Here is a 15,830-nt window from a genome sequence, read left to right as displayed (position 1 = left end):
TTGACTATTGGTTTTGGCTGACAAATTTGACTATTTGACTTTGTCAATTATCAGAAAGCTGTTTAGGTACAAAGGTGGGTCAGTCTGGCCTTAAAGATGGAGAATTGTGGCACACACACAGAGGAATGGGGCACAATCTTGGCCTTCTCTTTGTCTAAAGTCTAGAATCCTGTTAGCCAGAAGCAGGATCCTGAGAGGATGGACAGAACTTGTGGTGATGTTAGTGTGAGAAAAACATTTGTCTTTGGATTTCTCCTATATCTGTATTTTTAAAGCTTTTCCTTGTGTGTGTGAAATATGCCCCACATAAAGAAAAAGGCATAGGTCATAAATGCACAGCTTAGTCAATGAAACACCTGTGTTAACTCACGCTCCATCAAAAAATAGAAGATTATCAGCACCCCTGTGCCCCTTTCCCTAATCACAACTTCTTTCCCACCTCCTAAAAGTTACTCTTCTGACACTTACGTAAATGATTTCTGTGCTTTCATTTATACTTGTCTCCTGAGCACGCATCCCTAAACCCGATGGTTCTATCAGTTATTGCTGTTTACACAGTTGTTCAGTAGGTACTCTTTTGTGTATGGCTTCTTTTCATTCAACATGTTCGTGAAGCTTATTTTTTTCCTTCTCATTGCTCTCTACTATTCCACTTGTGACTATGCCACAATCTGTCCTTTCTACTGTAATGGGAATATGGACCTTTCCCTGTTTGGAGCTATTAGGTCTACTATTTTTGGGAATATTTTTGTTTGACTGTTGGTGCATGTGAGCATGCGTTTCTGTTATTTGCAGAATCACTGAGTCATAGGGACTGCACATGCTCCACATTGGTAGATGTTGCTCAACAGTTTTCCAAAGTGTTATGCCAATTTACACTCTTCCATTGCTCCAAATTATCAACACTTAGTATTGTCAGCTTTTGAAATTGTAATCATTCTGGTGGGCGTGCAGTGGTATCTCACTGAGGTTTAATTTGCATTTTCTCTGGTGACTAATAAGATTGAGCACTTGTCCATATGTTTATTGATTGGTCTTTCAGATACACTTTTTTGCACAGTGCCTTTTTAAGTATTCTTTCCATTTTTTTCCTGCTAGATTGTCCTTTTTTATTCATTTCTAGGGATTGTTAAATGCATTTTAGATGCAAGCACTTCATCTTTCATATGTGGCAAATAAATTCTCCAGTACCATGGATTCTCACTTAATACTTTTTGAGTCTCACTCTTTCCCTCTAATTTCTATCAGCCCCCTGGGACCCAAACGACCCCCATTTTGCTAAGGTCTTAAAGCTTGGAGAAGGGAATGGCAACCCACTCCAGTGTTCTTGCCTGGAGAATCCCAGGGACGGGGGAACCTAGTGGGCTGCCATCTATGGGGTCGCAGAGTCAGATACGACTGAAGTGACTTAGCTTACAGCTCACCCAAGGCTGTTTCCTTCACCTTCACTTCCCTTTTAACCATCACCTTCTTTCCCACTGATCTCCCCTGTCTCTTTCTTCCCTCCTTCCGACATTGCTCATTCTTGGGGGGCTGCTTATCATTCACAGGATGAATAGAAACCACCTTATCTCACCCATGATGCCAACCAAGGCCATCAGATTTGCCATGTCAAATTTGTCACATATGTCAGATTTGTCATAGGTCAGAAAATCTTCACTTTCGAAAGCCCTTAGTGATCATGTGGTTCTCTCTTTAATGGTGAGGAACTGAATGCCCAGAGAAATTGAGTTCCCATGGTGAGCAATTATGGGACTTGTCCAAGGTCATACAGCATTTTTGTGGCCAAGCTAGAACTAGAACCCAGGCATTTTGCATACCTTTTCTACCTCAGTATGCTAAGAAACACCAGGACCCACAGCCATATGTTGACAAGAGTGGGTTCTTTTTTTCTTTTGAAAATAAGTGTTGTCTGTGTCTGTGTAACAACGTAATCAGTAGAGACTTTGGCTCATGTCTGTCTGGATCCAGGTTGAGAGATCACATCACCTCTGCTACTTTCCCATCTCCTGAAAGACAACAAATGGCTTGAGTAATGAGATGAGTTAAGATAGTGTCTCCCACGCTGAATTATGTGGCAGTTCCAGGACTACAGGATTCTGCCACAATCCATTTACACAAGAAATTAAATTGAAGATCTCAATATAATATTCATATATTAAATCCTGGCGGACAATCAAAGTAATTAAGGCCAAATGTTCTGAATCATCCTGTGGCATCACGAATATTCTATTGCTGGATTTTTAGAAGGACTTATTTCTACAGCCAATTATCTTGGAAATCATTAAAGCTCTTTTGGAATGTGAATAATCTGAAAGCCACCATGGTACCCATGGTTTGAGTATGGCTCAAACACATTCCCTCCCTACTTCGTGAGAGAAGAATTCTGCTAGAAAGGGGTACAGAGTGGGCCAGGAAAGTCTGATTTCAAGAAGCTGGAGTTAGGGGATAGAACCTGTTTCTGATCAACTCCTTCACTCTGTGTGTGTATGTGTGTGTATGTGTGTGTGTGTTAAGGAGTGGCTATATTTCATCTTAAATTGAAATAGCTAAACTGATGCAGGTTACTGAGTTAACCCCAGCCACAGACTGATCTGCTTGATGTGTAGCTCTGTTGCTCATACAAACACATACTGATTAAAAAACAACTTGGGGAATGGGGATGGCTCCATGTAGTCATGATGAATGGGGCTGACCTTCAGACCTACCCCCACCAGTGGGTCATCTTGTATCACAAAGTTCTCCAGCCACCCTAATCTCTTAGTCCTTATTCTTTACAGCTTCCCTTTGTGCACACCTCTGCTACAGCATTCCTGATAAAGTCCCCAAGTTATGTGTTAGTTCCCCTCTTGGAGTGTATGTCCCTCAAGAGCAAGTACGTGTTCAGTCACTCAGTTGTGTCCAACTTTTGCAACTCCATGGACCGTACCCCACCAGGCTCCTCTGTCCATGGAGAGGGCAAGAATACCGGAGTGGATTGCCATTTCCTCCTTCTGAAGATCTATCTTCTCGACCCAGGGATTGAACCTGAGTTTCCTGCATTGGTAGATGGATTCTTTACCACTGAGCCACCAGGGAAGCCCTCAAGGGCAAGGGCAATGTCTAAATCTTTCCAGTATCCCTACACCTGACCCAGTACATACTTCAGACACGGTTTTGGTGTACAGTTGGTGAATGAGTGAAATACCAAATAAGCAAAATGAATGAATGACTGGGAAAATAAACTTACACAAAGCTATCTCTAGAAATGACAGGGTTAATGTCATGGCAGCATCAAAGAGAGGAATGAATCGTCCTTTCTCTGCCAGTAAATGCCTTAATTCTCAAAACACACACACACACACACACACACACAATGATCTCAAACCATCACCAACAAATGAAGCTCTGTCAGCAAAAATGTGTAACTAAAAGATAAATAAGAAGTATTAAGTTAACTTGTAGTTTTTAGAATCGTACTTAGAAAACAATTAGATTATTTTACCTGAACTAATTACAAGAGTTCTATGCATCTTGAATACGGCATACAAAAAAAGGTCTCATTCACCAGTTTTGCCATTGGGAATAATTAAAAGCATGCATATAGTGTAATAGTGTTACCAAATTATTTCTTCTCATAAATATTTATCCATAGCCAAAGTTTGTTGATGCTGGTTGCTGTCTATGGGGTCGCATGGAGTCGGACACGACTGAAGCGACTTAGCAGCAGCAGCAATATTGCTTGGCTTTAGCAAATATACTGGCCCTTTCTGATTGTACCATAATTCTGCTTCATAAATAAGATATTTGAGAGAAAGTTGATTGTATCTTGTTCACATCTACATCCCTAGCTGTAGCACAGAGCTCAGCACAGAGAAAGCAGTAATCGTAGAATGAATGAACAATTGAAGGGTGAGACAGGTGCCAAGGGATATTTTCCATCATTGAGCCCAAGCAGCAGAAAGAAGCCCCATTCACTTAGGTTCTTTCTGTAATCAGTTGGCTACACTATCTCAGAGCTTCTAAACCAAGTTAATCTACCAACTCAAGCATTATGCCCCGTTCAAAGGCAGTTGTCACAGCCCTCTACGTGCCCAGGACTGTCCAGAGGAGGTGGTGCAGTCTGTGTGTCAGCGTGAGTCAGATGAACACGCCAACAACCATCTATGGTTTTCCTGGGAGGGCATCTTGAGCTTGCATGTTTCCTATCATTACAGGTATACTAGTCAGTGTCGGAAACTGCGCCAAGAAATATTGATACTGCACAAAATCAATAAACTGGGGCCATGGCTAAATATTTATTGGGGCAGACAGTGACGCCATATTTGCTCAGAAAATTCAATCAAGTTTTGTCCAATTACTGTGGGTTTAGATTTGAACGAATTAGCTCTTAGTCATAGAATCCTAGAATGTCAGAGCTGGAGGGACCCTTAGAACTCATCTGGCCCTGTGTAATCCTGAGATTTTCAAACTTTTCTTTTGTGGGAAACACTTTTTATCCCATGAAATTTTATGGTGTTCCTCTCACTCAAGTGGAAGTGCAGGTATTAGTTCTTGTTGCTTGACCTTCCCCTCTCATTTGCTTCAAACTGCAGAGGAGAAAAGGAAATCCAATGAGGTCAAAAAGGATCAGGGAAAACTGGTGTGGGGGCGGGGGGGGGGGGGAAGTCCTAGTTTTGAAGTAAGATTCAAGACAGACTCCGAATTTGTCTTAGCCACAGGTCCTGATATTCCACTATTTAAACTCATGCCTGAAGGGGACTTTTTTTAAAATATAAATTTATTTATTTTAATTGGAAGCTAATTACAATACTGTATTGGTTTTGCCATACATCAACATGAATCCGCCACAGGTATACACGTGTTCCCCATCCTGAACCCCCCTCCCACCTCCCTCCCCGTTAATATCATATATGAAGGGGCCTTTTAGATACAGTTAGGGACATCTGCTCCTTGGGAAGGATGGCACAGTAACTAACAGAACAGATTCATTAGCGGGAGTGAGTTTATTTAAATAAAACACACTGCTACCCATAGTCACAATGCCCAGAGGAAAATCCTGAGGTGGGGGAAGATACAGGGAATAAATGCCTTTTATTAGGACACTTATGAAGGCAAAGAGAGGGGAGGAAGGTCAGCGCTAAAGCAGCCCTTCCTCCTCCCGCCCTGCCTGGTGTCTGCTTCTGCACCTGTCTGGTTCTATGTCCCTCTTTTTCTGTGCCTCTGCGTCACCTTTCACACGAGTGTACCTAGCTCCTGGTCGGTTTCTGCTGGTGCCCATCCTTGTGCTCAGGTTGACTCTGCTGCCACCTGTCTGCTCGGGTCTGTCCCTGCCTACGTCTCAAGTCTTTGAGCACCTGTGCAGCTGCTTGCCTCAGAATGTGTCAATGCGTTTGCCCGATTTTGCAGACGTGTGTGTATTTGTATATGCACGTGCTCTTCTGTGTGTTCAGCACTCCGTATCTGTGACTTTTATTTTGGTAGATTAATTGTCCCTACCTTTCTGGTTCTGCTTTCAATGCGTTACCCCTCAAGAATGACTAATGGTAGAAGTGGAAGAGAGCTTTCGGAGCTAGGAGGGAAACCTGGTGACTCTGATGTTCTGAGTCATCACATTAAAATCGCATGTGCCACAAAGCAAAAGCGAAAAGATGCAAATAGGAAATACAAAAACAAAAAATATTTCCTGTGCATTTTAAGGCCTCAATCTCGTCTGTGTTTCTCTCCTTCCTTCATCTGTTTTTCCCCTCCCATCCTCCTTCTCCCATCCTCCTTTTCTTTCACTCTATCTCTTCTTGTTCTACCTGTCTATTTCTTTATATCCTTTTCTCATTTTTCCTACTTTATTTCTCCTTCCTCCTGTTTCTTACTAGATTTAGCTTTTTCCATATATTTTCCTTAGAAAACACTTTCATTTCATTTTCTGTTTATCTTTTTTCTCTTTGGGGGAGATGCTTTCTTACTGTTTTTCTTTCTTTCTCCCGTTCCTCTTAGCTCCTCTTTCTGAATTTCTCATTTTACTCTATTCCTCTTATTCCCTGTGTCTTTTTATTTTGTTTTTAAATCTGTTTTCATTTTCTCTTCCTCTCCCTCTTTTTATCTCCATCTTTCATTTCTTTTTTTTTGTCACTTGAATTTTTTTAGTTTTGAAAGAATTTATTTATTTAATTGGAAGATAATTACAATACTGTGATGGTTTCTGCCATACATCAATGTGAACCAGCACAGGTATACACGTGTCCCCCCCGCCCCCATCCTGAACCTCCCTCCCTGCTGCCCATTCTTCTATCAATAGGTTCCTGTGTATGAATCTGTCAGTCTCTTTTGGGCTCTGTCTTCTCCAAACATGCTTTAAGCATCAAGAGAGAGAATAAGTTATCTTTTCCTGTTCTGAGCAGGGCCGTGGGTAGGTGGGGTTCATTATCCATCTTCTTACTCACGGTGGGTGGAGCTGTTGCTGCTCCTTGGAACCTAAGCCCGTTGCCCACCCAGGACCCATCTGCAGAGTCACACTGAGACTCCAGCTGCTGCTGGCATTCCCTGCACATCCCATGCAGAGCGATGAGCCCCCAGGTGCGATGAGAAAATTCATCAGCCGCCCGACAGGGCTAACGATTTACTCCTGAGAAATAATCCATATCCAGATAATGGATCACCCCCGACTCCCTGAGACCATTTGTCTTGGCACTTAAATGGCACCAGAATCCAGGGGCAGAGCCAGGACTCTATCCCAAGTTCATTGGTACATGAATAGGCTGGAATAATAATGTTAAGGATTATCATACGGAACACTTTGATTTGCATGGTGCTTTTAAACTTTATAAATTTGGAGGCGATTAACCTTCCCTAGCTTATCACTTTGGAATCTGACACACTGTGGACCCTGCTTACGAATTTAGAAGCAGGGGCTTTTATGTGACTCACCCAGAGTCATCTAGCTCGTTACTGGCAGAAATGGAAAGGAAACTCTATTTTTCTGACTTTCTGAGATTCTTTCCTCTGAATGTAAGATGACCTCCTGATCTGTGGATCTCATCTATCTGGGAAATGGAAGCCTACACTGAGAGACAGAATACTGTCAGACAGGCCTGGGTGTGAATCCTGGCTCTGCATTGACTAGCTGTGTGACCTAGGGGCTGACCTCTTACTTACTTGGCACTTCAGTTTTCTCTTCTATAAAAATGGGGATCCTAATAAACCTTCCACATAGTACTGTTATGAAGATGGAGAGAGATTATGCATGTAAAGTGCTTAATATAGTGCCTGGCTCATAGTAAAAGCTCCTGGAGTGTTAGCTGTGATTGCTACTACTGCCTGTCTCTTTGCAGGGCACCAAGTGAACTCACACAAAGGCACGGGAAAACTGGTCTGGGGGGTGGGGAAGAGATAATTGATGAGCCAGCTTCTGCAGAGTTGTCCCTGAGGCCACTGATGGGGGATGGGACCTAGAAGGATGAATTCTGATGGTGGGAGGAGCTGAGGATTCTGCTTGGGCTGGAAGGACTGGCTGGCTCGGGAAACAGGCAGAGAAGAGGAAGGAGGCTGCGGATCACCACTAAACACGTCCCAGTAGTGTGTTGCTCCCCAGGATCAGTTCCAACTGGCTAATGCTCCCCTTCTTGGGGTCTCAGCTGTCAGCTTCCCTGGGGAGGTCCCGTCCTCCAAAGCTGGATGGAGGACTTGTTTCTTTGAGGAATACTGAAGCCATAAAGGCTTTGTGGAAGGCCACTACACATTTAAAACTAATGAGATCTTGTGCAGGACCTTTCTGTATAAATGGAAGTTCACTGCACAAATGTAGGAAAGATTATTAATACTCCCAATAATAACAGTAACAATCAATCTTTAGGGTTTGTTCTGTGGAGTGTGGCTGCTAGAGGTTGACATATCATCTCAAATGATGAGAAACGGCCCTCATTCTTCTCCTTGTCTCAGACCTCCTCCTCCCAGAGTCACACGCATAATTCAGCCTTCATCGAAATGATTCTGATGCTACTGAGGCTCCCTGGAGAATGGATGCCATGCGGAGGCGGAGAGTGTGGGCTCTGGACTTCAAGCTGAGGGAAGGGGAGGAATCAATACATCTCCTGAGCACCAAGGGCTCAACTCCTTTGGTGATGAGAAGGGCTTTGTCAAAGCCTGATGGTTTATTAATAATTCTCTCAACTGAGGAGAGCTCCCCGCTTATCAATTGACAAGTATTTCGTAAGAACCCTCTGTGGGGGGACCTAAAGAGGTTTTGGCGGAGCTGACAATGTGGCTGAGGAGACAGACCACAGACGTATAAAGATTATTGACAGTACAAAGCAGTCCCTTTAACAAAGGGATGCAAGCAGCTGGAAAAATATAAGATAGGAGACTTGACGTCACTTAGTCTCTCTGAGCCTTGGTTTCCCTATCCTCTCAGAAAGACAGCCTAGCAGTACTGAGAGAATACTAACTTTGGAGTCAGAGCAACCTGACTTAAAATTTCAGTTGTCTCAAAAATGAACTAGGGGTCCCCGAACAAGTTACTTAACTCCTATGAGGGGCAATTACTTTATGTATAAATTGGGGTGTAATAGCAGCCCAGACCACACAGGGTGATGGTGAGGATCAAATGGGAGCACACATGTAGAGCACTGAGCATAATGCCAGGCACGTGGGAAGCGCTCAATAATCAATTCCTAGTATTATAACACGCAGTGGGAAAGGCAAGGGGTGTTTGGAAATACAAGGCTTTTATTTTCCTCTTCAGTTCTTTTTATGCTTGACATTACATTTCATAGGAATGCAAACTCCAAAAGAAAACTTAGATGTAAACAATAATTATAATATCATTCTGTGATACCTTTTATATGCCTCCCCAGGATTGCTCACTAAATTTGGTATGATCAAATGCACAGAACAATGAAAGAGCAGAGGAGGTAAATTATATACTCTTTGTGATCTTGGGTACCTATCTGAACTTCAGTTTTCCCATCTGTAAAATGTGGCTAAGAACATCTACGTCACCGAGCTGTTGTAAAGATTAAATTCAAATGTTTATAAAGCACTTGGCACAGAATAGACAGAGGACAAATATTGGTTCCATTCCCTCTCTTTCTTTTATAAAAATGGGAATAATAAAGAATTAACCTCACCAGGTTATTATAAGGGTGAAGTCAGGTAAGTATACAGCAAATGTTTGTAAACTGTAAGACCCTAATAACATGCTTTACGGAACATTTGTTATGTACCAGACCTATGCAATTAACAAATGTTAGTCAATTAGGTAAACATTAATTAAGTGCCTTCTATACACTGGACACTGTTTCAGGTCCTGTAAGTGATACAGAGATAACAGACAAATAAAGAAGGTGAGCCCCTCCACACAAGAACAGAGCATTAAGGACAGGACCAGATGCTCCCATTTAGGGTACCAGGGGAGAAGGCAGAGCCAGGAAAAGTCATGGATAAAGACACTACTATAGCACAGCGTCCCCAGAGCCAAGGGAAGACAGGGTTTCAGTAAACGTGGAGGGATTCACAATTTATGCTACATAAATGTGAACATGTTTATGTTCACATTAACATATGAATGGTATATGTGGATTCCACAGAGAAGCCAAATAAAATTAGGACACATATGTGTCCCATTCCATGGATAGAGGAGCCTGGTGGGCTACAGTCCATGGGGTCACAAAGAGTCGGAAACGACTGAGTGACTACACTCTTCTATCCCTTTGGATTAGGCCTCCCAAAAGTCATTGGTAGCTTCGGTGAGAGGAGTTTCAGTAAAGTGTGTGTGTGTGTGTGTGTGTGTGTGTGTGTGTGTGTGTGTGTACGGAGCAGTTACTTATCTTGCTGTGGACTGAGGAATGGGTGTGGTGAGAAGTAAGGAGAGAAAGTCCACACAGCTCTGTGAAGGTGCTAAGGAATAAGGCTGAGAAAATGAAGATGGGATGATAACTGGAAGAAGGCTTGCTGTCACATAGGAGAATTTAAATATCTTTGTGGGTTATGGGAAGAAGCCCACAGGGAAAAAGAAGGTCAATAAGAAGGTTATTATGAGACGGCTATCAAGCAGGCAGAATTCTGAGACATGGTAGATACAGCGAAGGTAAGAGGGACTTTCTTTTATTTTAAAAGTATAGTTGATTTACAGCATTGTGTTAGTTTCAAGTGTACAGCAAAGTGATTCATGTTTCTATACACATACATACACATATGTATATATTTTTTCATTTCATTTCTATTATGGTTTATTATAAGATATAGTTCCCTATGCTCTACAGTAAATCCTTGTTGTTTATTTTATATATATAGTTTGCATCTGTTAATCCCATACTCCCAACTTATCCCTCCCCACTTCCCCTTTGATAACCATAGGTAACCTGGGCACATATCTGAAAAAGATGAAAGCTCTAATTCGAAAAGATACGTGCACCCCACTGTTCACAGCAGCACTATTCACAAAGCCAAGACATGGAAGTAATCTAATTGTCCACTGATGGCTCAGACGGTGGTAAAGAACCTGCCTGCAATGTGGGAGACCCGGATTCAATCCTTGCATCAGGAAGCTCGCCTGGAGAAGGGAACAGCAACCCACTCCAGTATTCTTGCCTGGAGAATCCCATGGACAGAGGAGCCTGGCAGGCTACAGTCCATGGAGTAGCAAAGAATTGGACATGACTGAGCAACTAACATGTTCACTTTCACACTTTCGCATCTTTAGCTCTGAGGCCAGGTCTGGTGTTCACATACCAGCCCCCACAGTGCCTGGGGTGTAGGAATGCAGAGAAGGACAGACAACTCACTAGCTAAGGAAGACTGGCCTCTGGATTTAGCCTTGAGTCCCTGTTTAAGACTTGAGTTGCCCCAAGATTAAGTTATAGCAGAGAAAGACTTACTTGTGTTGACAAATGGCAATTAACAAAGGTGATTAAAAGGGAGAGAAGCTACAGGCTCAAAAATGTCAGCGGCTGGTGTTCAAGAGAACTCCTTCATCGAATTTTCCTCTGCCCTTCTCCTTCCACCTTTTCTTCCCTCCTCTTTTACTGTTTTCCCTTCTCCCTTATCCAGTGCTCTCTTTCTGCTTCCTCCATCCACTCCCACCAGCTGCTACTGATGTGATTTCTCATGATTTACAGTCAGATGCCATTAATGCCGACAGGCTCACGAGGGTCTAGCTAAGCTGTCTGATGAACCAATCCTGTGAGCTGACAAAGCAGGGGAAGCGGCAGGCCAACCACCCCCCCAACCCCGCCCCCTCAGGAGTAATGAAAGCTAAACCAGTGAACTAGAGTGGCTGCTCCCAAAATAATAAATCACTTGGGGGCCGCAAGAGGTGGAAGACTCCCCAGCAGCAGTTCTCAGGACAGATCCATGACCTCCTCTGCCATGAATGTACATGGCACACCAGCCACACAGGCCTGGCCCACTTGCTCTCAAGGTGCCACTCCCAGATTCCGCCAGGCCCATCTTGCTTTCAGAGGGAGGTCATTCATTCCAATGGGATGTGACAGGTGCCATCTTCAGGCGCCTGGCTCTGCTTCCAGCAGCAGGGACTGTCGCTGACTGCAAATCCCCAAGTGCCATGCTGGTCTGAAGAGGGCAATCCCTGGGATGGGCAGATGACCTATTAAGAGCCCACGAATCCAAGGTGAGATGACAGTGCGATGTCATGGACCGAGCTGGGAACAAGGAAGCTGGACACATGGCTTCTAATTCCATTTCAGCCACTAATTCGCTGGGCGATGTTGGGTAAGTCACTCTCCCTCCCTGGATCTCAGTGTCCTCCCTGGCATTTGAAGAGGCTGGACTGGATTATCTCTAATGACACTTCCAGCTCTGATAAGCGAACCCTGAAATTTAAAAAACCAGCAAACTCTTTTCTGGAAAAAAATCAAGGTCCGATTCTCTAGGACTTCCATTTAGCTGCACTGCCACAAAACCCCTTATAGCAAACACCAACTCAATACATGCAGTCACTTCCCACCACCCATGCTCCATCTAAGACATCAAAACCAGTCATGGGTCCAGTTTGTCCCTCCTGCTGAGCTAGGTCTGGACTTGGGGCTGGGCCATTCTGAAGGATTCCCTGTGAAAGGGGATATGCCATTGACCTCCTAGATTTTAGCATAAGCAGGTAGGGTGACTACCTGGGTTGGATAGATTTCCTCCAAGTTTATATGTTCAAATTCTTTAACATACCATATCATTGAAAGAATGGCACAAATACTTGTACATACCCTCATTAATAATTTTCCATTTGCATACTCTCCCTTCTCTCTCTCTCCTTCCCTACCCCCGTCTCTTATATTATAGACATTATGACACTTTACTTGCAGATACTTCAGCCCATAATGCCTAAGAACACGAGTGTCCTTTACTGGAAAGCTTTTTAAGGGCCCTACAATGCTCAGTTAGGGGAACATCTTCAGTCTCCATAGAGTCCAAAGGGAGTTAAGAAGTATATGAGGTCTAGACTTAGGGAAGTCAAACTTGGGCTCTGTAATAACCTTAGAGGGGTGGGAATGGGCAGGAGGTGGGAGGGAGATTCAAGAGGGAGGGCACATATGTACCCCTATGATTAATTCATGTTGATGTACGACAGAAATCAAGCCAATATTGTAAAGCAATCAATTAAAAATAAAATATTTTTTAAAAAGAAGTATATGAGGTCTAAAGACCAGATTGAAGTCTGCATATAGGTGGTGTGAGAAGGAGCTAAACACAAGAGAAAGAGGCACAGTGGTCCCAAAGGCAGAATGACCTTGGGCAAGTCACTTCCCTTTCTTGGGGTTCACTTTCTTCATCTATAAAATGGGGATTGTGCTAATCTCTGTCCTGCCAATCTCCCAAGCTATATGAGGCTCAGATGTGGAAACAGATTCAGGACACACGGGGAGCTGCCACACTTAAACATTTAAGGGTGAGTGATTTACAGAAAGGAGAAGGCGATGGCACCCCACTCCAGTACTCTTGCCTGGACAATCCTATAGGACGGAGGAGCCTGGTAGGCTGCAGTCCATGGGGTCGCGAAGAGTTGGGCACGACTCTTTTCACTTTCATACACTGGAGAAGGAAATGGCAACCCACTCCAGTGATCTTGCCTGGAGAATCCCAGGGACAGAGGAGCCTGGTGGGCTGCCATCTATGGGGTCGCACAGAGTTGGCCATGACTGAAGCGACTTAGCAGCAGCAGATTTACAGAAATGACCTTCAGGGCTACTAAAGACCAAGAGATTAACTTCCCTGGTGACACACGAAGTTGATAGTCCCGCTGCTCAGCCCCCAAACTCTTATTACTGAAAGCCACAAAATTTTCATTTATAATGGAAATCTCAGTGGCTCACATATTTTGCAGTTTTTCAAAGACATAAAAACACATACACCCAGTTCTTTCTAGTTCTTTTTTCAGATAGCTCCATTTTCTCTTATTGATTATGGCACAAACTAAATGATCATCTCTCTACTTTTTCTTCTGACATTTTATTTCTGTGCTCCCCCTTAATTCCTACTATTCTGCCCCACCCTGTCGAGACTTCTAGACTTAAAAATTCTATCATCCTGCCTACCTTTAGCTCAAAGTGCAAAATGCTTTACAAAATTAAGTGAGCATTTGGGATTTTTAACTTGATTTTATCTTTTCATTCAACCAGAGGGGTATGTGTGTGGGAGATGCACTTGTCAACTAAAAGCAATTTCTCTGCCTCCTTGGGGACTGAAGCGTAATCGTAGCTCTGTCTTCCTGGTGTCAGGATGAAACTTGCATTTTCTTGAGTGGTGTCAGCGCACTGACAGACAGCTCCTGGGATCTGCGGAGGGGTACTAGAAAGGAATGGGTGGGGAGTGAGAGATCTCGGGGATGGTCTCAGCTCATCTTTCCCCTGCCGGGTGACTGCGGGCTAGTTACTTACTGTCTTTTGCCTCAGCTTTTCTAACTTAAAAAATGGGAATAATTTTCTCCCATTTCTGCCTCACAAAGATGGTGCCAGGACCTTGTCAGGCTTTGGTGATATGAAAATGCTTGGAAGTAATAGAGCTATGGAAAAAAAATAAAGTGCTGTAGAAGCAGTGTGTCCTGGGAATGCTAAGTAGCTGCAAAGGAACTTCAAGTTTTCCTTGTAAAACTCCACTTAAAAAATGAGGACACCCATGCGTTTCTGAGACTCAGAGAGGTCTCAAATGGTCTCCCATGATTTTACTATGTGTTCACCATAAGTTCAGATAAACCCTTCCCAAATAGAAGAGCAGGGAGGCAAAATCCTGAGGTCCTAAGGCTTCTAGCCCCCTTTAGAGGACCCATAGGACCCTATACACACCATGTGGACCTTCTCATAGGACTCCTCAAAAGCGGGTATGGGGAGGCAGGCTTGCTAATCTCCCACCTCCTTCTATGCATCTGGGGGTAGTTACTTCTATTATCTCACTTCTGAAATTGCAGAGACCTTCATACTGATCAGCTGGGAAAGTGGGCAGGGGGACGGGGATCCCCATTTCATAAAGGAGGAGCCTGGGGCTCAGATTGCGAAGCAGACATACTTGAAGCATCCATTCAGCCAGTCAGTCGAAATGCCCAGCCTCACTCCTGATATTTTAGCTTTAAATGCCATATTCTTTCCACGGTGCCTCCACCGCCTCTTGCCTCCCATAAGGACCCCAAGCAGGGAGTCCAAATGAGATAACCTGACTGAAAATATGCTACATCAACATACACAAGGATTCTTAGACAATTCAAGTGAAGGCTCATTTTGAGTACCACTAGACCCTATCAGGAGTCAAGTTTTGAGGTTTGTTCAATTTCTCACGCTACATATTTACCCATATACCCAAAGGAAGTGGAGTGAGGTTAAAGTGATCAAGTTCTCCATAGGGCTGTCCCAGGGTTCCTTGTAGTTGGAGTGCAATGGGAAGAGACAGTGGTGGAAGGTTTTAAGGGAGTGATCTTTCCTCTGTATTAGAGTTTCTCTAACTATTGTGGGTACAGGAGCCCCCAAGGTGAGCTCAAATGCTGTTTCCTGGTCCCCATGCCCAGAGATTCTCTGGGTATTTATCTAGAGTAAATAAGAAAATCTGGAGAGGAGCAGGGGAATCTTCATTTATAGCACATCAAGTGATTCTGATGCAGCTGGTCCAATGGACCATACTTCAAAAAATGCTGATCCATGACAAGGTTTACAGGCCTTTGATGCTTGGAATCTTGTTTAAATAGCAAACAGTTTGCCTGGGTGCCAAGTACTTTTGAAGTTCAGGAAAAAAGATAGGAAACCTTTCTTTTCATAGTCAGTGAGCCTCCAGTTTGATTTCATCATTGTGCCTTCTTAGCTAGTATATGCTTTTTCCCTACACAGCAAACAATGACCTAAGTTAGGAGCAGGGTGCTTGGTTTTTAATCGGAATTGAGACAACCTTAAGAGGCAGCACGTTGTTAAGCTTTAAGCCTTAAACTATCAGGATGAGGGCAATTATACCCAATACACCTTGAACACCCTGGGGTGAGGGGTTGCAGGTCCAAGCTAGCAGGTTCTTGGCTGCTCAATTGGGGTCTTATGAACCTCTGCACTCTTGGAAAGGAGATACCATACGGGTTCTGTGATCTTGCACAGGAGGGGAGTTCTGTATTTTACTCACAGACCAAGTTTCAGCTTTTTCTGAGTCCCCGCAGCCAGGTCCAGAGCCCTGTACTAAGAGCACAACCCCAGCGTAAAGGCCCCAGTCTTTCCCTTACCCAACCTCTTTCTTTTTTTTTTTCCCCCAACCTCTTTCTTTACTCCACAGACAAAGTTATAGTTTTTTTCCCTACAAGTAGTATTTTCTAACTCCAGAAAATGATATACATTTATTAAAGAAAATTTAGAAAATACTAAAATATGGAAATAATAAAA

The sequence above is a fragment of the Capra hircus genome (assembly GCF_001704415.2).
Source record: "Capra hircus breed San Clemente chromosome X unlocalized genomic scaffold, ASM170441v1, whole genome shotgun sequence".
Classification (NCBI taxonomy): domain Eukaryota; kingdom Metazoa; phylum Chordata; class Mammalia; order Artiodactyla; family Bovidae; genus Capra; species Capra hircus.
The sequence above is the reverse complement of the archived record's forward strand: the minus strand, read 5'-3'. Positions refer to the sequence as shown.